The sequence below is a fragment of the Rhinatrema bivittatum genome, chromosome 2 (assembly GCF_901001135.1).
Source record: "Rhinatrema bivittatum chromosome 2, aRhiBiv1.1, whole genome shotgun sequence".
Lineage (NCBI taxonomy): Eukaryota > Metazoa > Chordata > Amphibia > Gymnophiona > Rhinatrematidae > Rhinatrema > Rhinatrema bivittatum.
The window spans coordinates 571355597-571380207 of NC_042616.1; positions in this window are offsets into that span (position 1 = coordinate 571355597).

Here is a 24611-nt window from a genome sequence, read left to right on the forward strand (position 1 = left end):
CCTTATTCTTTTTTTTTTTTGTTATTACAAGCTTTATTAGATCCTTAGGAAAATGAGGTACAAAACGATACAATGAGAACATCTCATACATAAACAGGAGATCATCAAATCAGTAAGTACGTCTCATAAGCAAAATAAGAATCAGCAAAAGAACAAACATCATAACATCTCCACGTCAACATTCAGTGGAGGTGCTCCATACTGTTAAAACACAAAACCCTAGCTTTTCTATGCTAACATACCCAGTTATGACTCAGATTCCCTTAGGATCACTAGCAAAAACCTAGAAATATCTAAGATCCATTTGTTAGCGTATATGTAATATGATAGTCATAATCCCCATCCCCATTTCCTACCCCAACCAGAAATATACCCAATGTATGATAGAAAAGTATGTCAGTCCCAATATAACATCCCATACAGCTCGAGCCCAGGTATGTTCTATTCGCTCTCCTGCCATGCTCGGTATGGCTGCCAAGTCCGCACAAACTTTCCATAGGTTTTATGAAGTCGTGCCATAAGGTCCGTCAACATATAAATTTTTTGCATCCTAGAATATACTCCACCCATAGTAGGAGGTTAACTGTCCTTCCATGTCTGGGCTATATGAAGGCGAGCTGCCGTAAGGATGAAAGAAACCAGCCGGTTGCCTTGCAGCCCTAACAATGGTAAGGATTGACCCAGTAATGCCTGGCCAGGAGTGAGTTCAATCCTCATCTTGAAAATGAGGCTAAGCCAGCCCTCCACTGCCCTCCAGAAATCCCGAATCAACACACAGCCCCACCACATATGAAAATAGTCCCCCTTTTGTGCACAGCCCCTCCAACATAGATCCGATATTGTCGCTTGGACCATATGTAGGTGTACTGGACTGTAATGCCATCGGTAAAGCAATTTATAAGGGTTTTCAATCATAGATACTGCAATTAATCCCTTACCCAGTTGGCTAAAAATTGTTTCCCAGTCCTTTTGAGTAAAGGAACATTGAAGATCCTTTTCCCAAGCTCTCATTTGTTTAGTACGACCAAAATGTGAAGAACCCAACAGTGAATATACTTGAGAAAGCAACTTGATACCCTGATCAGCTTTCAGACACAACTCAAAAGCAGATTTACCATGCCTAAGTGAGTGTCCAATGGAGTAGGTATGTGCAAAATGCCTCAATTGTATGTATGCGAGTGTATCCACCCCAGGTAATTGAAATTGCTCTTGTAGCTCTGGGAAAGGAATTAAATTTGCATCTTTCCACAAAATACCCCACCGGCCTATACCCTGTCGTTTCCACCGTTGGAACGCTGGATTAGTATACCCCGCAGGAAATTTATTATTCGCATAAAGGTAAGTGCTCCAATAATACTCATATGGCCCTACCACCAAGTGCCGTTTAACAAGCCAGAGTTTCAGTGTGTGGATCATTGAAGGTGGCAAAATGTCCTCTACCATATTACACCACGTATGTTTAGGCTGCCATATATAACTGGTAAGGGGAACCGACCCCACCAGCTGCTGGCTAAAGGTCACCCAGGGTTTAATATCTTGTTCCCTATGCCACTCCACCAACATTTTGAACTTTGCCGCCATATAATAGCGATCTAGGTTAGGCACTCCCAACCCGCCTTGGTTCCGAAACTGATAGAGGGTGGTTCGTGCCACCCTCGGCCTCCCCCTTCCCCAAATATATTTCATAATCTGTTTTTGCCATCTAGCCAACACTACCTTTGATATAGGGATCGGTAAGGATTGAAACAAATATAGTAATTTGGGCAGAACCATCATTTTTACTGCAGCAATCCTGCCCATCCAGGAAATCCGGTAGCGATTCCATTCCTCTAATTCAATTGGTATTTTAGACCACAAAGCAGCATAATTAAGGCTAAACAAGTTATCGTCTGCACTAAGATAGATACCTAAATATTTAAGATGACTGTGGGCCCATTTAAACTTAAATCGAGTGCGCAGTTGGACAGCCATGATAGGTGGTAGGTTAATATCAAGGATCTCCGATTTCTCAAGATTTATACGAAATCCTGATACCTTACTAAAGCGATCCATCTCAGCTATAAGGTTGGGAAGAGAAACCAAGGGCTCCGTTAACGTCAGCATGATATCGTCCGCGAATAAAGATACTTTCGAGGAAAAGCAGCCCACCTTCACCCCCTGTATAGTCAAATTCTGCCTAATGTGGATAGCCAAAGGCTCAAGGAAGAGAGCAAATAGTAGGGGGGAAAGAGGGCACCAGAAACCTTATTCTGCCTTCCCAAGTAGTCAGTCCTAGCCGCTCCGAGAGTCTTCAGTGTCTGAGAGACAAAACTTGAAACTTATCTCTAAGAAAGAAACAGAGTAGAGTTCGATTTGGCTCCAAAGGTGGGGAAATGATCACATCACCATCACCTTCATTGGTATCGTTTAGATTTACCTGCATTTGAGTTTAGTCAGGCTGCATTGTCACGTGCTTGGCCATGAAGCCAGGTGAAAGAGCACTTTGAATGCACGGACCAACCTTAGTAGGCACTGGCAATTCAGAAGAAAGGCCCTGTAGAGACTTCTATGAAACCTAAGAGAATTCTACTCAGGAAAAGGACGGGTCTATTCCAGGCCCCACAGGCTTGAACCTGATGTCCTGCGAACTAGCGGCTCATGATGACTTGGCCCGTGGATACCCTCTGTCTCAGTCGCCACAGATTACGAAGATGGCCCATCGCCTGCAAAATCAGGGAGTAAATCACCCCGAGCATCAAGCCAGCGCTGACACAGGCTTAAAGAAAGCTGCAGCTGAATGACCGTGAAGTGGCATGCAGCACAATAGATAAGTTTTAAGTTTTTCCTCACCACGCATGCCATAGTTGTAAATGAATGGTGAAAGCTCGCACCTGGCATATGTGTGCATAAAACCTGTGCCCAAAATGGATGCCCAGAAAGTGCGCACTCATATAGTGCACATATACATGCCTAGGCCACACACCCAACTAGGCGCCCAGTAAACCAAGGTGCCTAAGCAGGGCGCACAAAAGGACAGACCAAGTGGCCCACAGCAGAAATAACGTGCAAAAACCTCACAGCCTACCATGTGCCTAAAAAAGAAGCCAAGTAGTGCCTAGCCAAATGGCTGCTCAACCTGCCATGCCTGCACTGTAATCCATTGTAAAGTGAAAGGCATAATATATATACATTTTTTATAGTCATCTGCCCTTTGAGTTCAAATTCTGACTAGAAGAAAGCTGTTAATTCATCTCACCATTTGTGATTTTTGAAGTGAAGTATATTAAAACACTAAAAGCTTATATGCATTTCAGAAATTTATATATACTATTACTATATTTACTTAAATAGTACTTCTCGCGGTATACAACACCATACACAAACAAAACATTTTCTCAGAAGTGCTTATAATCTAATCAAGAAACATACAGAGCAAAACTGGGAATTTCATTTATTAAGAAAGTGGTTAAAAATCAACAAGAGACTGAACAGGAAAAGGAGGGTTAAGATTTAAAAGTAGCCTCAAAAAGAGTGTTGTAGAGTGGATCTAAATAAACTTAGAGAAAGCACAGGAAGTATAGTCCCAGCATACAGTGCAGGAGGGCAGACATCACAGAGTGGAGAGCTGGCAGTAGAGAAGTCGGGGTACAGATCACAGTGATGTGCCTGACAAGTGGAGCTCATGAGTAGGGTCTAAAAAGAGCTGCAGCAGTGAAAGCTGCTGTACACAAGTGAAAGGAACTTGAACTGTATGTGGAAATAAGGCACCAATGTATTGACTTGAAGGAAGAGTTATATGGGTATAGCAACTTATCTATTACCAGAAAGACACTAAGGATCACCCACCTTTATGTTAATAGCTCAACAAGCAAAATGACTAGTTACCAATAAAATTACTAAAAGGGCAAAGAGGAGAATGTGAACATTTACAGCATATTCTAATACCTTTTAAACATTGTATTAAATATCAGGCAACTGGATTAAAAATATATTTCTGAATGCTTATAAAAAATGTTCAAGCTGCATAAAGAAATGCAATAAGTGTGCTATACTATATGTTAAAAGTGCTTAAATGGGAGAGGACTTGATCGGAAAAGACTAGGTTAACATCAGCTGCATTAAAAAGTAGCAAACATACTTTAGCAAGACAAAATATTACATGTTATGCATTCATTACGGTCTCTTCTAGCACTCACATCAAAGGCATTAAGACTAATTAAGTTATCTTTCCACCATTAACAGTAGTTAAATGTACAAATATTTAAAATGTAACTTTCCTCCAGAGTACAGTCTTGGTACCAAGGATATTTTAATGCCCTCAAGTTTTTGCACTCTTTCAGGTACAGGGCAGCAAGAAAAGTCAGACTGAAAACAACCTTATTCTGGTGATGACAATCTAATATAAAGGCAACAGTTTATTTGAACAATAATTAGGAGCTTCAAAAAAGTTGTGTGTACTAAGGTTAGGCATATTTATTTATTTATTTATTTTTAATTTTTATATACGGATGTTCCTGTAAAGAATACATATCGCACCGGTTTACAAGGAACTGAACAGTCGCCTCCAGGGCGGAAATACATTAAAACAGTCGCCTCAAGGCAGAATACATTAACACAAGTATACAGGAAAACTATTAAAAGAGAACTTTCATAAACTCAATTAAATGTAACTGTGAACCATAAATCAGGAACCATATTAAAATGTCTCAGCAGATAAACGTATCTAAGAAGGAAATGATTCAAAATACATTGAGAAGAGAGGTTTGTCTCATGAAATAGGATTTCTGAAGGCAGAAAAGTGCTTATTTCCTTAGCTTTTGGGTAGGTAAATCCCAACAAGTGGGTTATATACCTCTGCCAGCAGGTGGAGACAGAGCAAAAGCTGACATCGCAGCCATATGGTCCCACCCCAACGCCAGCATGCCAATATTCTCCATCTCCAGCAGATAGTGGGCATGTATTTCCTTACTGGGGATTACTTGCAAATAAAAACAAAAAAAAAAAACCAAAGAAAAAAAGGAAAAGAAAAGGAATCTAAAAGAGATAATAGAAAGATGAGATATTTATATAGCACTGCTTGTATCATAAGAACATAAGAACATAAGAAAATGCCATACTGGGTCAGACCAAGGGTCCATCAAGCCCAGCATCCTGTTTCCAACAGTGGCCAATCCAGGCCATAAGAACCTGGCAAGTACCCAAAAACTAAGTCTATTCCATGTAACCATAGCTAATGGCAGTGGCTATTCTCTAAGTGAACTTAATAGCAGGTAATGGACTTCTCCTCCAAGAACTTATCCAATCCTTTTTTAAACACAGCTATACTAACTGCACGAACCACATTCTCTGGCAACAAATTCCAGAGTTTAATTGTGCGTTGAGTAAAAAAGAACTTTCTCCGATTAGTTTTAAATGTGCCCCATGCTAACTTCATGGAGTGTCCCCTAGTCTTTCTACTATCCGAAAGAGTAAATAACCGATTCACATCTACCCGTTCTAGACCTCTCATGATTTTAAACACCTCTATCATATCCCCCCTCAGTCGTCTCTTCTCCAAGCTGAAAAGTCCTAACCTCTTTAGTCTTTCCTCATAGGGGAGTTGTTCCATTCCCGTTATCATTTTGGTAGCCCTTCTCTGTACCTTCTCCATCGCAATTATATCTTTTTTGAGATGCGGCGACCAGAATTGTACACAGTATTCAAGGTGCGGTCTCACCATGGAGCGATACAGAGGCATTATGACATTTTCCGTTTTATTCATCATTCCTTTTCTAATAATTCCCAACATTCTGTTTGCTTTTTTGACTGCCGCAGCACACTGAACCGACGATTTCAATGTGTTATCCACTATGACACCTAGATCTCTTTCTTGGGTTGTAGCACCTAATATGGAACCCAACATCGTGTAATTATAGCATGGGTTATTTTTCCCTATATGCATCACCATGCACTTATCCACATTAAATTTCATCTGCCATTTGGATGCCCAATTTTCCAGTCTCACAAGGTCTTCCTGCAATTTATCACAGTCTGCTTGTGATTTAACTACTCTGAACAATTTTGTGTCATCTGCAAATTTTATTATCTCACTCGTCGTATTTCTTTCCAGATCATTTATAAATATATTGAACAGTAAGGGTCCCAATACAGATCCCTGAGGCACTCCACTGTCCACTCCCTTCCACTGAGAAAATTGCCCATTTAATCCTACTCTCTGTTTCCTGTCTTTTAGCCAGTTTGCAATCCATGAAAGGACATCGCCACCTATCCCATGACTTTTTACTTTTCCTAGAAGCCTCTCATGAGGAACTTTGTCAAACGCCTTCTGAAAATCCAAGTATACTATATCTACCGGTTCACCTTTATCCACATGTTTATTAACTCCTTCAAAAAAGTGAAGCAGATTTGTGAGGCAAGACTTGCCCTGGGTAAAGCCATGCTGAATTTGTTCCATTAAACCATGTCTTTCTATATGTTCTGTGATTTTGATGTTTAGAACACTTTCCACTATTTTTCCTGGCACTGAAGTCAGGCTAACCGGTCTGTAGTTTCCCGGATCGCCCCTGGAGCCCTTTTTAAATATTGGGGTTACATTTGCTATCCTCCAGTCTTCAGGTACAATGGATGATTTTAATGATAAGTTACAAATTTTTACTACGGTAATAGGTCTGAAATTTCATTTTTTAGTTCCTTCAGAACTCTGGGGTGTATACCATCCGGTCCAGGTGATTTACTACTCTTCAGTTTGTCAATCAGGCCTACCACATCTTCTAGGTTCACCGTGATTTGATTCAGTCCATCTGAATCATTACCCATGAAAACCCTCTCCATTACGGGTACCTCCCCAACATCCTCTTCAGTAAACACCGAAGCAAAGAAATCATTTAATCTTTCCGCGATGGCCTTATCTTCTCTAAGTGCCCCTTTAACCCCTCGATCATCTAACGGTCCAACTGACTCCCTCACAGGCTTTCTGCTTCGGATATATTTTAAAAAGTTTTTACTGTGAGTTTTTGCCTCTACGGCCAACTTCTTTTCAAATTCTCTCTTAGCCTGTCTTATCAATGTCTTACATTTAACTTGCCAATGTTTATGCTTTATCCTATTTTCTTCTGTTGGATCCTTCTTCCAGTTTTTGAATGAAGATCTTTTGGCTAAAATAGCTTCTTTCACCTCCCCTTTTAACCATGCCGGTAATCGTTTTGCCTTCTTTCCACCTTTCTTAATGTGTGGAATACATCTGGACTGTGCTTCTAGAATGGTATTTTTTAACAATGACCACGCCTCTTGGACATTTTTTACTTTTGTAGCTGCTCCTTTCAGTTTTTTTCTAACAATTTTTCTCATTTTATCAAAGTTTCCCTTTTGAAAGTTTAGCACGAGAGCCTTGGATTTGCACACTGTTCCTTTTCCAGTCATTAAATCAAATTTGATCATATTATGATCACTATTGCCAAGCGGCCCCACCACCGTTACCTCTCTCACCAAGTCCTGTGCTCCACTGAGAATTAGATCTAAAATTGCTCCCTCTCGTCGGTTCCTGAACCAATTGCTCCATAAAGCTATCACTTATTCCATCCAGGAACGTTATCTCTCTAGCGTGACCCGATGATACATTTACCCAGTCTATATTGGGGTAATTGAAGTCTCCCATTATTACTGCACTACCAATTTGGTTAGCTTCCCTAATTTCTCTTAGCATTTCACTGTCCATCTCACCATCTTGACCAGGTGGACGGTAGTATACCCCTATCACTGTAGTCTTCCCTGATACACAAGGGATTTCTACCCATAAAGATTCAATTTTGTATTTAGTCTCATGCAGGATGTTTATCCTGTTGGACTCTATGCCATCCCGGACATAAAGCGCCACACCTCCTCCCGACTGCTCCTCTCTGTCATTGCGATATAATTTGTACCCCGGTATAGCACTGTCCCATTGGTTATCCTCTTTCCACCATGTCTCTGAGATGCCAATTAAGTCTGTCATCATTTACTGCTATACATTCTAATTCTCCCATCTTACTTCTTAGACTTCTGGCATTAGCATACAAACATTTCAAAGTTTGTTTTTTGTTTGTATTTTTATTCTGCTTTTTAATTGATAGGGATAAGTTAGAATTTTTTAGCTCAGGTGAGATTTTAGTTACAGGCACTTGGACTACTTTTCTAATTATTGGAACCTCACTGTCGGGTGATACCATGCTGTCCCTCCCTCAGACTGATAGCCTTGACTGCCATAGGCCAGAAATTCCAATAGCAGTTGCAAGCCGAGAGAGGCTCAGCAGTGAAAGTTTTAGTCCTCTCCCTCCGTAGCCAGGACCTGTTTTCGTGAAAGGCTCAGGGGCGAAGGCTTTAGCCATCTCCCCCCCTGCCAGTACAGATTTCTGCTCTTAGCCAGGGAAGACTCAGCTCAGGTAAAAGTTTTTTTACTTTAAAAAAAAGAAAAAAAAAAGGAAAGCAGGAGAAAGGGTCTGTTACTTCAGCGTTCGTCTGACTTGCTCACACCTCTAGGGAGTTCAGTGCAGGGAGGTACTGCAGGCATGGCAGGTTGAGCAGCTGTCTGGCAAGGCTCAGTTTCCAAGTTCTTTCCTTTGGCATGTGATAAGCCACGAGGTTAATTTACGCTTTTCTTTCGCTGCAGGCATCAGCATGCTTCTGTGCGCCCAGTCGTATGCCCAACTTCAATGTCTTTTTTGGGCCAAATTGCCTATAGCACTGGTTGCCTCCTGAGGGATACCATGCAGCCCCTCCCTCAGTAGAATGCTTCAGTCTGGTAGCCTTGAGGGGCCTGGACCTAAAGTGCAGTTAGTGGATGCGGGCTGAGAGAGGCTTGGTGGTGAAGGTTTAAGCTCTCTCCTCCTGTAGCTGGGATCCGTTCCTGCTCTCAACCATGGAGGGTTGGGCTCAGGTGAAGTTTTCTTATTAAAAAAAAAAAAAAAAAGTCATAGACTAGCCCACTCATCTCTGGGAGTTCCATGAGCTGAGGAGGCAGTGCAGGCATGTATTTACTAATGAGGATGTTGGGGAGATACCAGTTCCAGAGATGGTTTTCAAGGGTGATGAGTCAGATGAACTGAACCAAATCACTGTGAACCTGGAAGATGTAGTATGCCAGATTGACAAACTAAAGAGTAGCAAATCACCTGGACCATATGGTATGCATCCTAGGGTACTGAAGAAACTAAAAAATTAAATTTCTGATCTATTAGTTAAAATTTGTAACCTATCATTAAAATCATCCATTGTACCTGAAGACTGGAGGGTGGCCAATGTAACCCCAATATTTAAAGAGGGCTCCAGGGGTGATCTTGGTAACTATAGACCAGTGAGCCTGACTTCAGTGCCGGGAAAAATAGTGGAAACTATTCTAAAGATCAAAATCGTAGAACATATAGAAAGACATGATTTAATGGAACACAGTTAACATGGATTTACACAAGGGAAGTCTTGTCTAACAAATCTTCATTTTTTTGAAGGGGTGGATAAAGGTGAACCGGTAGATGTAGTGTATTTGGATTTTCAGAAGGCGTTTGACAAAGTCTCTCATGAGAGGCTTCTAAAAAAACTAAAAAGTCATGGGATAGGAGGGATATCCTTTCGTGGATTACAAACTGGTTAAAAGACAGGAAACAGAGATTAGGATTAAATAATCAATTTTCTCAGTGGAAAAGGGTAAACAGTGGAGTGCCTCAGGGATCTGTACTTGGACCGGCGCTTTTCAACATATATATATATATATATATATATATATATATATATATATATATATATATATATATATATATATATATATATATATATATATATATATATATAAATGATTTGGAAAGGAATATGACGATACAAAATTATTCAGAGTAGTTAAATCACAAGCAGATTGTGATACATTACAAGAGGACCTTGCAAAACTGGATGATTGGGCATCCAAATGGCAGATTAAATTTAATGTGGACAAGTGTAAGGTGTTGCTTATAGGGAAAAATAAGCTTTGCTGTAGTTACATGATGTTAGGCTCCATATTAGGAGCTACTACCCAGGAAAAAGATCTAGCCATCTAGCCATAAAGGATAATCCTTTAAAATCGTTTGCTCAGTGTGCTACAGCAGTCAAAAAAGCAAACAATGTTAGGAAGTATTGGGAAGGGAATGGTTAATAAAACAGAAAATGTCATAATGCCTCTGTATTGCTCCATGGTGAGACCGCACCTCGAGTGCTGTGTACAATTCTGGTCACCGCATCTCAAAAAAGATATAGTTGCACTGGAGAAGGTACAGAGCAGGGCAACCAAAATGATAAATGGGATGGAACAGCTCCCCTATGAGGAAAGGCTGAAAAGGTTAGGGCTGGTCAGCTTGGAGAAGAGACGGCTGAGGGGGGATATGATAGAGGTCTTTAAGATCATGAGAGGTCTTAAACGAGTATATGTGAATCTGATATTTACACTTTCGGATAATAAAAGGATTAGGGGGCATTCCATGAAGTTAACAAGTTGCACATTTAGTCTAATCGAATAACATTCTTTTTCACTCAACGCACAATTAAGCTCTGGAATTTGTTGCCAGAGGATGTGGTTAGTGCAGTTAGTGTAGCTGGGTTCAAAAAAGGTTTGGATAAGTTCTTGGAGGAGAAGTCCATTAACTGCTATTAATCAAGTTTACTCAGGGAAAATCCACTGCTTATTAATTGCATCAGTAGCATGGGATCTTCTTAGTGTTTGGATAAATGCCAGGTTCTTGTGGCCTGGTTTGGCCTCTGTTGGAAATAGGATGCTGGGCTTGATGGACCCTTGGTCTGACCCGGCATGGCAAGTTCTTATGTTCATAAAACACATATACATCAGATCATAGCTGTCATGGTTAGACCATAAACCACAATCATGTTTTCCAAACTATTGCAAATCTAAGTATCTGAACATAAGAAATTGCCATTCTGGGTCAGATGAAGGGTCCATCAAGCCCGGCATCCTGTTTCCAACAGTAGCCAAAGCAGGCTAGAAGAATCTGGCAAGTACCCAAACCCTAAGAATACCCCATGCTACCGATATCACTGATAGCAGAGGCCATTGCCTAAGTCAAATTGATTAATAGCAGTTAATGGACTTCTCCTCCAAGAATTTAACCAAATCCTTTTTAAACCCAGCTCCACTAACTGCACTAACCACATCCTTTGGCAACAAATTCCAGAGCTTAATTGTGTGTTGAGTGAAAAATAGTTTTCTCTGATTAGTTTTAAATGTGCTACTTGCTAACTTCATGGAGTGCCCTCTAGTTCTTCTATTATCCAAAAGTGTAAATAACAGATTTTCATCTACCCATTCTAGACCTCTCATGATTTTAAAGACCTCTATCATATCCCCCCTCAGCCGTCTCTTCTCCAAGCTGAACAGCCCTAATCTCTTTAGCCTTTCCTCATAGGGGAGCTGTTCCATCCCCTTTATCATTTTGGTCGCCCTGCTCTTTACCTTCTCCAGTGCAACTAGATCTTTTTTGAGATGCGGTGACTAGAATTGTACACAGTATTCAAGGTGCGGTCTCACCATGGAGCGATAGAGGCATTATGACATTTTCCATTTTATTCACTTTCTCTTCCTAATTATTCCTAACATTTGCTTTTTTGACTGATGCAGCACACTGAGCCGATGATTTCAATGTATTATCCACTATGATGCCTAGATCATTTTCCTGGGTGTTAATTCCTAATATAGAACCTAACCGTGTAACTACAGCAAGGGTTATTTTTCCCTATATGCAACACCTTGCACTTCTCTCCATTAAATTTCATCTGCCATTTGGATGCCCAATCTTCCAGTCTCGCAAGGTCCTCCTACAGTTTATCACAATCCACTTGTGATTTAACTACTCTGAATAATTTTGTATCATCTGCAAATTTGATAACTTCACTCGATGTAATCCTTTCCAGACCATTTATAAATATATCGAAAAGCACCAGTCCAAGTACAGATCCCTGAGGCTCTCCACTGTCTACTATTTTCCATTGAGAAAATGTACCATGTAATCCTACTCTTTCCTGTCTTTAACCAGTTTGTAATCCAAAAAAAGACATCGCCTCCTGTCCCATGACTTTAGTTTTCTTAGAAGCTACACTAAGGGCGGGGGGGGGACTTTGTCAAATGCCTTCTGAAAATCCAAATACACTACATCTCTCGGTTAACCTTTATCTGCATGTTTATCCACATGTTTATCCCTTCACAAAAATGAAGTAGAGTTGTGAAGCAAGACTTTCCTTGGGTAAATCCATGTTGACTGTGTTCCATTTTGAAAAAGACCAAAAAAATTGAAAAAACACTTCGCGCTGAAACTGAGAATCCTGTGAACTCAGGGATGAAGAGACCCGCCCCCTAACGTCATCACGCTCAGCGGCGAGCCGGTAAATGGCCACATTCCACCAGGCAGTGGTGCGGAGGGGCAGCCCACCAGTACCGGGCACCTTTAGGGGCAATCGCTGAGAGAAAAAGAGACCAAAAAGACCAAAAAAATTGAAAAAAACACTTCGCGCTGAAACTGAGAATGCTGTGAACTCAGGGATGAAGAGACCCGCCCCCCCCTGACGTCATCATGCTCAGCGGAAAGCCGGTAAACGGCCACATTCCACCAGGCGTCATGCTCCGTGTGTCGCGCGCCAAAGAGGTGTGCAAAGGGGCACTCCCCTTTGTGCACCCCCTTCGTGCAATCCTTTGTGCTACGCTTATTTTAATTCCCTTAAGTTTTCCTTTGTTAATTAACCTTTTTCATAATATTTAGTAATCCTTTCTTTATTAAATATGTTCAATGTATTTGACTTAGGAAATCTATTTTCCTGCATACGCTGTTTTTAATGTAAACCGGTATGATTTGTATCTGATACAAGAATGTCGGTATATAAAAATGCAAAATAAATAAATAAATATATGCTTTGTGATTTTGATCTGTAGAATAGTTTCCACTATTTTTCCCAGCACTGAAGTCAGGCTCACTGGTCTATAGTTTCCCTGATCGCCTCTGGAGCCCTTTTTAAATATTGGGGTTATATTGGCCACCCTACAGTCTTCAGGTATAATGGATGATTTTAATGATAAGTTACAAATTTTAACTAATAATAGATCAGAAATTTCATTTTGGAGTTCCTTCAGAACCCTGGGTTGCATACCATCTGGTCCAGGTGATTTGCTACTCTTTAGTTTGTCAATCTGGCTTACTACATCTTCCAGGTTCACAGTGATTTCATTCAGTTCATCTGACTCATCACCCTTGAAAATCATCTCTGCAACTGGTATCTCCCCAGCATCCTCATTAGTAAACACAGAAGCAAAGAATTCATTTAGTCTTTCTGCAAGAGCCCCTTTAACCCCTTGGTCATCTAATGGTCCATCTGCCTCCCTCATGGGTTTTTTGCTTCTGCTTTACTTTAAAAAGTTTTTATTATAAGTTTTTGCCTCTATGCTTAACTTCATTTCAAATTCTCTCATCACCTGTCTTATCAATGTTTTACACAATGATAGTGGAAGACATGATTATACTTGCTGTGGCACTACATAAGCTTGTTGTGCATCAGGAGAGGAATTAACCCATGGCCAGGCTCTTTAGAACAAAGTTAGATGCAAAGTTTTTTGTTGGGGTTTTTTTTTTTTGTTTGTTTTGCTCTAGCAACATGATGGTAGAAAAAGACTGTATGGCCCCCTCCCTCAATTAATTTAACTTTATAATTTCTATCATGCTCTGAGAGATACCCCTGTATTTATCCCATGCTTTCTTAAAATCAGATACTGCTTTTACCTCCACTCGGAGCTCATATAAATCCAGCATGCTCTCTGTAAAGAAAGATTTCCTAAGATTACTCCTGCCTTTACCCCCTTTAACCCTTATCCCATGACCCATTGTTCTAGAGCCTCATTTCTATTTAAAGATGTTCACCTACTGTGCATGGAAACCTTTGTGATATTTAAATGTATCTCCCCTTTCTTCTAGGGTATACATGTTTAGATCTTTAGTCTTTCTAAAATAGATGGGGATAGACAATATTTTAGTAACCACCCTCTGGACTGACTTCATCCTGTTTATATCCGTTTGAAGGTGTGGTTTCCAGAACTGTGCACAGTATTCCAAATGAGATCTGTTACTACTTAAACATTTCTATAGTCCTACAAGATATACATAGTGCTGTAAAAACATACAAAAAGACTGTCCCTTCTCATTCTCACCAAGGACCTATACAGGGGCAATATCACCTCCCCTTTTCTGTTGACCACACTTCTTCCTATGCAACCGAGCATCTTTGACTTTTGCCCAGCTTTATCCACCTGCTTGACCACCTTATGATCATCAATTATAATTACCTCCAGAGCACACGCTTCATTCATGCTTAGAATTTTACTTCTATTATGCACTCTTACTTGGGTTTTTACATCCTAAAGACTTTACTCTGCATTCTTTTCATTTATATTTTATTAGAAGTTCAAAACCAAACAGAGGCAATATGAACTTTTACAACAGCAATTGTCAACACAGCGACCTCTAGCACTCAGTGACAAATGGTTCCATACATTGCCTCCCCACCATGGCCCACACCCAATATACAAACAACCTCCAATTCCCCCCCCCCCCCACACCCCCATTATCCACCAAACAACTTCAAAGGCCTGCATTCTATTCTTCCAAATAGCAGTGAGGTGCTCCATCCTATAAACCCCTTCCAACTACTTATACGCTTGCTCCATCAATGGAGCAATTTCCCTTTTGCAATTGGCCACAATTGCACCCCTAGCAGCAATAAGAATTTGAGAAATTAATATATGAACCTTGAGTGGAGGTTATCCATATGAAACAGATAAACCACCAGAGGGTCCCAACCTACCCACCACCCTGTCAATAGATAGTTGAAACCTTGAATTTTCCTCCAAAATGCTGCGATCACCTTGCATCTCCACTAAATATGCCCCATAGTACCCACCTCATAGCCCCGCCAACACTGCGTTGACCCCTTACCATACATCCTATACAACCTATCTGGAGTAAGATATAATCTCTAATACATTTTCAGACCATTTTCTACTCCATGCACAGAGAGGGATGCTCTAACTACTCTTTCACAAATTGCTTCCCATCCCTTAACCCAAGTAACATGTAGATTCTTTTCCCACTGTTTCATCTTTTAATTTCCCTTTAGGCCTTTGTAGCAGGATTTTATACACCTGGGATGTCATGCTATTTTGTTTAAAGCAAAGGGCTTCCATCTCTGTTACTCACCTACCCAAAATAGCCTTATCAATGCTGCAGTCAATATAGTGCCTACTTTGAAATTAAGCAAATGAATCCCTATTAGTTAGTTTAAACTTATCTCTCAATCCTGCAAAATTTACTACTCTACCATCCGCTAGTAATTGTCCCAACACCCTTAAGCCCAGCTTTTCCCATCTCTGAAACACCCCCTATTGTATCTAATAGGCATGAGAGGGGAAAGCTTCCCCCACGACAGCATCAGCCAAGCATACCTATCCCAAATTTTTAAAGTATGCTTGCCATAATGATTAGAGATCTCCCCAAACACCCTAATTTTTTTCTCTACCCAAGGATAAATCTACATAATGAAATTGTATGTATACCCACTGCTTCATAACTCCCTTCTGCTGCCATTCTACAAAACTTGGAGTTGAAAAGCTGCAGAATATTCCTCAGGCACTCTGAAACCTCCCCAGCCCCTTAAGCCAATAAAGTACATGTTGACCTACCCTTGGGGGCCGCTGTCTCCAAATAAAGCTCAAAAACATTTTCTGAATTTTACTAAGCATGACTTTTGGGACTTCAGTTGGAAGTGTTCGAAACAGATATGTTAGCAAAGCCATAACATTCATTTCAACACCACCACCTTCCCTAACCAGGAAATGGGTTCATTCATCCAGAGCTCCAAATCCTTGTATATTTTCCAACACTGGGGTATAGTATAGGCCTAGTAATTTGTCTATTCACACAAAGATTAATACCCACATACCAGATGGATAAAGCAGCCCCTTTAAAAGGAAACTTCTCTTGAACTCTCCTTCTCTCTTCTTTCATGACTAACATTTAAAATATCTGACTTTGTATGATTTACTTTGAAACCTGAAACCTTAACATAGCGATTAATTTCTTGCATTAAGGTATCCAGAGAGGTTGCAGGATCAGAAAGTGTAAATAACCTCATTTACATATGAGATATGATATTATAAAGTTATCTAATCCACTTGCTATTTGTCCCCAGCCCCACTTTTTGCAATACCTCCCACAAGTGATGGCAGTGCACCCAATCAAAAGCTTTATCAGCAGTGGTCATGAGCAAGATGACTGGGATCTTAACCTTTTTCACCCCCCATATCCATTTTAATACTCTCATTACATTATCCGCCATATGCCTTCTGGGGATAAATCCTGATTGATCCTCATTAATCAAATGTGGAATTATACTAGCCAGCCCGCATGCCAATATTTGCGCCAAAATCTTTGTAGCAATATTGAACAATGAAATTGGTTTATACGATGCACAATTTGTCTTGTCTTTTCATTCCTTGGGTAATACTACTATAGCCACTTCCCTCATGGACAGAGTAATATTTCCCTTCCCCCCCACCCCCCCACCCCCACACACACAGCAGAGGAGCATTAAACATTCTTTTTAAAGGGTCAGCCAGAATCTTCCCAAATTTCTTATAAAAATTAGCAGTAAATCCACCTAAGCCTGGAGCCTTATCAACCTTCAGGGACTTTATGGCCTGCAAACTTTCTAGTGTAGAGCTGTCCCTATCCAGCCACTGTTTCTGGTCTAAATTCAGCAATGGCAACTGTGTCCCATCCAAGTAGCTTTTGATATCTGCTTTAATATCTTCATCAGCCCTATATAGCTCCTGGTAGAACTGATGGAATCTTTCCCTAATCTGCCCTAGGAAAATACTAGGTCCCTGCCCCCCCCCCCCCCCCCCCCCCCTCCTTCTATCTCTAATCTGGACAATTTGGGATTGTGCAATTTTCTTTTTAAGTTTCCTTGCCAGAAGTTTTGAAGCCTCCTTGTTAATTTCAAAATGCTCTTGTTTTACTGGATAGAATCTACTTGTATATCTTTCGGTTCCCTTCTCGCCTTATCTAATTGTCATATCTTTTATGATCCTTTTTTTATGCTTCCCTTTTACGTGCCTAATCTGCTCTAATAAAGTCTCCCCTTTCTTTCCTCTCCCATGATGCCCAGGAAATCAATTTTCATGGGCATCATGGGAGAGGATGTACCGTCTTTAACCCATCCCAGACCATAGTAGGCTTCACCTCTCCGTCCTGATTAAGCACTAAGAACATAAGAAATTGCCATGCTGGGTCAGACCAAGGGTCCATCAAGCCCAGCATCCTGTTTCCAACAGAGGCCAAAACCAGGCCACAAGAACCTGGCAATTACCCAAACACTAAGAAAATCCCATGCTACTAATGCAATTAATAGCAGTGGCTATTCCCTAAGTAAAATTGATTAATAGCCATTAATGGACTTCTCCTCCAAGAACTTATCCAAACGTTTTTTGAACCCAGCTATACTAACGCACTAACCACATCCTCTGGCAACAAATTCCAGAGCTTTATTGTGCGTTGTGTGAAAAAGAATTTTCTCCAATTAGTCTTAAATGTGCTACTTGCTAACTTCATGGAATGCCCCCTAGTCCTTCTATTATTCGAAAGTGAAAATAACCGAGTCACACTAAATATTCCTTCAATCCATCCTCCACTTTCTGTGTGATTCCCATCTCTTAACAAGGCATCATTAAGTTTCAAAAAGGTTTTCCTATCTTGGACTGAGACCCTAGCCATGGACAACCAAACTGGGACATGATCAAACCACATACAGCTTTCAATCCCAACTCCCCTCCTAGCCCTCATCAATGTATTCTTCACCAAAAAGAAATATATCCTAGAATACGAGCCATGCGAATGTGAGTAGATAGATTAAACCCTAGACCAGCATTCTCAACCTTTTTTTCTATCAGGACACACCTGAGAGATGATGCTTATATGTATGACACACTGAATACATGACCATTATGGGACTTAATATAAGCAGATGCTCTGCACCTACAGGAGTCCACCGCTGCCTAACAATGGGTGCAGAGCAGAACGAAGACATTTCCCTGTGCACCTCACCATACAAAAAAAGTTATTTTCATTCTGGTATCATCTTAACAATAGCATCCCAAACTTCCTCTACTACTAGGTGCATCCTTTCGTTTGTTGCTTACAAACCTCTAAAGTACATCATCTCAATCACTTATACACAGAACACAGACAGACCTGCTTTCACCAAATATAGAATAAAAGACTGCAAATTACAAATGTGGAAGCAAAACCTGGAATAGGATCTCCAAGACCACTTTCTGCATGCACTGCAAAACTGTAGACTAGAAACAAAAATATATTTCCTCCTACGTTAAGCAAAGTTCAAAGAGAGAAGACATACATATTCTCAAAACTGATATAGTATGGCCCCTGTACCCAGTTATTCCTTTCCATGCCCCCCTCACTTCTCCCAACATACTCATATCCCTGTCCAACATTCATGATATATCCTCTTCCGCTTGCTCCCTCTCTCCCCACTCAACTTTCTGTCCTTCCTTCTCTCCTTCCCAGATTACCTCTGACCACCTTTCCTACCCCTTCCTGCTCAGCAGCCCCACACCTCCATCTCTCACTCCACTTCAATCTCTCTTCCCTGCCCAGCAGCCCTAATCCCTCACTCCTCCACATCTCCCTACCCAACAACCTTAACCTCCTTTCCCCTAGCCCTTCCTTTCCAGCAGACTGCTGACTCTATCTCCCCATGCCTTCCTGCCCAGCAAACTCTTGAACTCCTATCTTCCCCAGCCCTTCCTTCCCAGTACATTTCCCCTTCCTCCTGGCTCCCAGCCAGCAGAAAAGACTTCAGTCCAATCCAGAGTCTCCCTCCCTTTTTATCAGTAGCATATGAGAGCAAGAAGCATTGAGGAGAGGAAGATGAGGCAGCAGTAGCAGAGCTATAGAGCACGCAACTTTCTCCTTTATGCTCCTGCTTTCCCATCCACGCCCCATGGCGTTAAAAGAACCAGCAGCAGCCTCACTACCAGGCCAGGCAGAGGAAGATAAAGATGGTGTCCGGCCTGGCCCATCTGAACAGGAGTTGGTGATGTGCTCTGATCTGGGTGAAGGAGGAAGAAACAACCTCCCACTGGGCCAGGAAGAGGACTAGCGTGTCCCACCACAACTGTTAAGAACCTCTGCCCTAGACCGTACATTTTGTACCCTCCAGACATCAATAAGATGCAATTGCTATATCATATGTAGCAATTTAGCCCTATGCCCTTTCATGGATTCCCCTTTGGAACGTGAATTATCCAATTCCAGCCTCAATGTGAGATTAAAATTCCCCCCCCCCCCCCCTGCTATTAAAGACTCCGTAGCTTTATTTGTTATTTGTTCAGTCAAATAATCATAAAATTTCCCCCGATCAACATTAGGAGCATGTAGATTCACCTCTGTAACCGTAGTGCCCCCTAGTGTTACACGGAGGATCAAATCTCCCATCCTGATCCTTTCAGATATCATTCTCCATGGCATTTAGTATTTCCCTAAAAAGAAATCTTTACAGCATTTTCCCCCCACCTTGTGTTGCCAGAATCACTTGATCAAAATCTGTGAGAGCACCCTCTCAACCCTTCTCCTTAGATGAGTTTCTTGCAGCAACACTACATCAGCAAGCAGCCGCCCAATTTCTTTAAACAGCAACTGTCTTTTCATATAAGAATTCAGACCTTTAGCATTTGAAAAATATTACCTTAAATCCCTTTGCTGGGCAGGAAGGCCCATAGACTAACCTCCCTTAAAATCCCCATAGTGAACCTTACCTCCTCCCCCCTCAAAATCCCCCTTCCACTCCCCCCACCCTCCCCTTCCCTGTGTTAGACCCCTCCATTAACTTGCTCCCTCCACCACCAGCAAGGAACCCAATGTGGGAAAGAGACCCACAGACCAGATATTTCCTCACATCCTGAGCTACCACCCAAAGCTGATAGCAAATTAACATTGAGACAACCGATCTGTTAAAACTAGCATTAATCAGAGTCCCCCATGTGAACCTCACCTCCAACCTTCCTCCATCCATCCATCCATCCAATCTCTCATATATTCCCTTCTCTTTTTATTTTCATTTCTTCCTGGTATGTGCCCATCCTCAAGCTCTGCACGGCCGAGTCCTTTCTCACTGTAAAAGAGCGAGAGAACAAAATGAACTCAGTCAGCTACCTGCAAGGATACTCTGGATCTTTTTCTTCCCCCAGCACACACTGTTCCTGTAGTTTAAGTAAGTCCATCAGCGCTTGATCCATTTTGCTTCATTGTCTGGACTCTCTGCCACTTGGAAAAATCCCCCCGATTTTGTGCTGATGCTCCCTCACTGTTTCAGCCCTTCTCCTGGTGACTGTGACTTTTCCCGGGCTCTCATCGATCCAGCTTTCTGCAGGGCATCCTGTGCCTCCATCTTTGTTTTCACTCTATATGCAACTCCATTTATAGTGAATAAAAGTCCAAAAGGGAATAAACACTTGTATTTTACATTTCCTCCCCACAGAATATCAGTAATTTCCTTCATCTCTCTCTTGTGTTAGTGTTGCAGTAGATAGATCTGCATACAGCTCGATCTTATTTGACCTCCCACTGCACGATACCTTTTGCCCGAACTGCCATTATAGCCTCCTTTTGCGGATAATCTCGGAAGCAGATGATTGTCTCACAGAAAGTCTTGTCTCTTGGGCCCACCGAGCCTGTGCCCTCGTTCAATATTTATATCGGGCTCCTCTGCTGCCCCCTCACAAGCCATCAAGGCTTTGCAAAACCTTTTCACCATCTCTACATAGTTATCATATTTGGGTATTTCTGGGATTCCCTGAATCTGTATGTTATTTCTGTGCACATGGTCCTTCAAATCAGCCAATTTATTCCCAAAATTCTTTCACCTCCTGCAGCGATACATATTATTTTTTTTTAATACCAGCAATTTTAATAACCTAATCCTCCACTCTCTGCTCCACCTCATCAACCCGAGAGCCTATTAATTTCTCCCTGCAGCTCGTTCATTACCTCCAGCATTTCATCTTTACTAGCTGCACTGTCATATTTGAGCTCTTTAAACCAAGCTCTCATCTCCTCTCTTGCCGATCTCTCCCCTTCCTCCATATCAGCATGTACATGTTCACTGTCTTTCTCTGAGCCTGAGGGGGAAGGATCCCACACTGTTCTGGGGCCTGCTATTCGCCACTTAGAGGCCCCGGTTGCTGCAAAAATTCACGTAATATCTGCAGACTTTTTCCTGGTCAACATGTCCATGCCACCTTTCTGAGCCCAGAGCCAGAAATCCAGTTGGAGCTCGATGATCAGGCATCCATCTTGGTATGTGGCAGCATCAGACCCCCCACTCTGCATTTTTTAATCATTAAATCTAGAGCATTCCTAGAGCTTTGCTGGATTCCTCCTGTTTTCCATTCTTTCTTGGTTGACCATCCTGTTGCAGATTTTGGTGGTATTAGCAAAAATACAAACCTTTTCTAACAATCTTCCGATGTTGTGCATGACAATGTTGAAAAGAACAGGTACAGATCCCTGAGGCATGCTACTTATACCACTTCCCTCCTTTGTTGCCTCCTACTCAGTCAGTCACTCTAGATTTCATACCAAGGGTGTTCAATTTGTGTCTCCTGTGCAAAACTGTGATAAAGGCCTTACTGAAATCCAGGTATACTACATGCAGCAAACTCCATTCATCCAACTCTCGAGTACCCAGATTCATCTGAGATTTACTTTTGGTAAATGCCTCGCACCTTGCAATCCACTGGATTCCAAAAAGTGCACTACCCCTCTATTTCAGCAGTGATTCCATCAATTTGGTCACCCAGAGGTCAGCTTAAACAACCTGTAGTTCCCAGTCTCCTCTTTTCTTCTATTTTTATGTCTAGGAGCCACATCTGCCTGTCTCCAGTCCTCTGGAACTTCTCCCAACTCTTTAATAAAAAAAAAACAAAAAAAAAAATTGAAAAAGACAGCCAGAGGAGCTGCCAGGACATCTCTAAGTTCCTTTAGTACCCTGGGATGTACCCCATCTGACCCCATTGCCTTCTGTACTTTGTTAGCTCCTCATGAACACATTGTTCTGAAAATCGATTGGAAGTGAGGTAAGCCTCAATCTTATGTGTGTTTGTTTTATGTGGACTTGTTCCACAGTAAACACCAAACAAAAAAAACCAAAATTGCTTAAATATTTATTAGCTGCTATTTCTTTCTCCCCTTCATCTCTGAGTCTCACAATGCCACTTTTGCACTTCATTCTATCACTAACGTGCAAAAAAAAAAAAAAAAAAAAGTCTTCCCTCTTTAACCATATTTGCTTTTTTTTTCGTTTTGAATTTTTGCATGCCTGCCTACTTTCCCAATGTCTTAATTTTTCCAGATATCGCCTAACTTCCTCTTTTTATAATCTTTTGTAGTTTTACGAATGCTAGCCTTTTCCGTTACTTCTTTAGAAACTCAGTGGCCTTTTTCCTCAAATTTTCCCATCCAGCTTGAGGTGCTCCTTCTATTATAAGAAAGTTAGTTTGCCTGAGGTCTAGGACCCTTGCCCTTGAATGAACCATCATCTCTTGTTTTGTTTTCTAATAGTGAACACATACTCCAGTGAATCCCAGATGAGCATCTACTATCAGATGAGGCAAACTGTCCTCAATAGTAAGCACAAGGTCCAGTATTACCCTTTCTTGTGTGGGTTCCATTTCCATCTGACAGAACAATTCTTATTTAGAGAATCCAGCATCTCCCTACTTGTAAAAGACACAGCAACGGGGATGTCCCAATTTGTATCCTGCAGCTTAAAACCCCCAACCAATAGCACCTCCTTTTTCATAGCAATTTTTTGAATAGCCTCTATTAAATACAGAGTTGTGCTCATAAATTTACATATCCCTGGCAGAATTTCTAAGATGTGTAGCATTTTAAGAAAACATCAGTCATCACACAAAACATTTTATTTTTAGTGTTTCCAATTAAACTTATGCATCCCAGAATAGCATACTCATTAAACAAAACATAGCAATAAAGGAAATAAAATGTTCCTTTCAAAAGTTTGAGCACCCTTAGTTCTTAATATCATGCATTGTCCCCTTTTGCATTAAAGACGGCTTGCGGTCTTTTGGGATAGTTGTGAAGGAAGCCCTTTATTTTCTCATGTGGTAAAGCTGCCCATTCCTCTTGGCAAAAAGCCTCCAATTCCTGTAAATTCTTTGGTTGTCTAGCATGAATTCCATGTTTGAGTTCTCCCCAAAGTGGCTCAATGTTGTTGAGGTCAGGAGACTGTGATGCCACTCCAGAACCTTCACTTCCTTCTGCAGCCATTGAAGGGGGGACTGGCCCTTATGTTTCAGATCATTTTCATGTTGGAAAGGTTAAGTGTGCCCCCTGTGCAGCTTCTGGGCTGATGAATGCAAATACACCTCCAATATGTTCTGATAAAATGAATCAGTCATCCTGCTATCAATTTTGACTAAATTCCCTGTGCCACTCTAGCTCACACACTCCCCCCCCCCCCCAAAAAAAAAAACAAACAAACAACAAAACCCCCACAAAACAAGAATAGTAGAGATCCACCTCCATCCTTCACGATAGGGAGGGTGTGCTTCTCTTCATGGCATTTACAGTTGTGAGCATAAAGTTCAATTTTGGTCTTATCACTCCCAATTATTTTGTTTCAGAAATTGAGGCTTCTCTAGGTGCTCTTTGGCATGATGTAAGTGGACTGTCTTGTAGTGATGTTGCAGCAATGTCTTTTGTGGCAACTTTACCATACAGCCCATTTTTGTTCTATTATCTACTTATTATGCATGCTGAAACTCCCACACTACTTTGTTTCAGTGAAACCTGTATTTCAGTAGAGTGCAGTTGCTTACCAGTAACAGGTGTTCTCCTAAGCCAGCAGGGTGTTAGTCCTCACACATGGGTGACATCAGTAGATGGAGCCTGGCATGGAAAACTTCTGTCAAAGTTTCTAGAAACATGGGCTGGCACACTGAGCATGCCCAGTATGCCATGATCCCTGTGTCCACATGGGGGTCTCTCTTGAGTTGTGTAACTAGATGAGATAAAACCAAAACAACCAGGCAAACCCAACTCCATATGGGGGGAGGAAGGGCGGGCGGGCAGGCAGACAGACAGACAGCACAGTTTGTGAGGACTAACATCCTGCTGGCCTAGGAGAACAACTGTTACAGGTAACTGTGATTTGTCCTAGGACAAGGAGGATGGTAGTCCTTACCCATGGGTGAATCCCTAGCTACAGGCCAGATCCATCTCAAGGGAACCACAAGACACTGAACAGTCCCTAAGAGGCACAACAACAGAGGTGCTGGTGGTGACCTAACAGACAGTCTGACTAAAAGACCAGGGGCCCCCAGGGGAAGAGTTGGGTTCACATCTGAAAAAGGTTGCATAGGACAGACAGGCCCAATCTGTTATTGCGTCAGCCACTCCTATCCGGACAATAATGTGCAGCAAAAGTGTGAAGGGAACTCCATGTTGCAGCTCTGCAAATCTCTCCCATTGGGACTGCATGGAGGT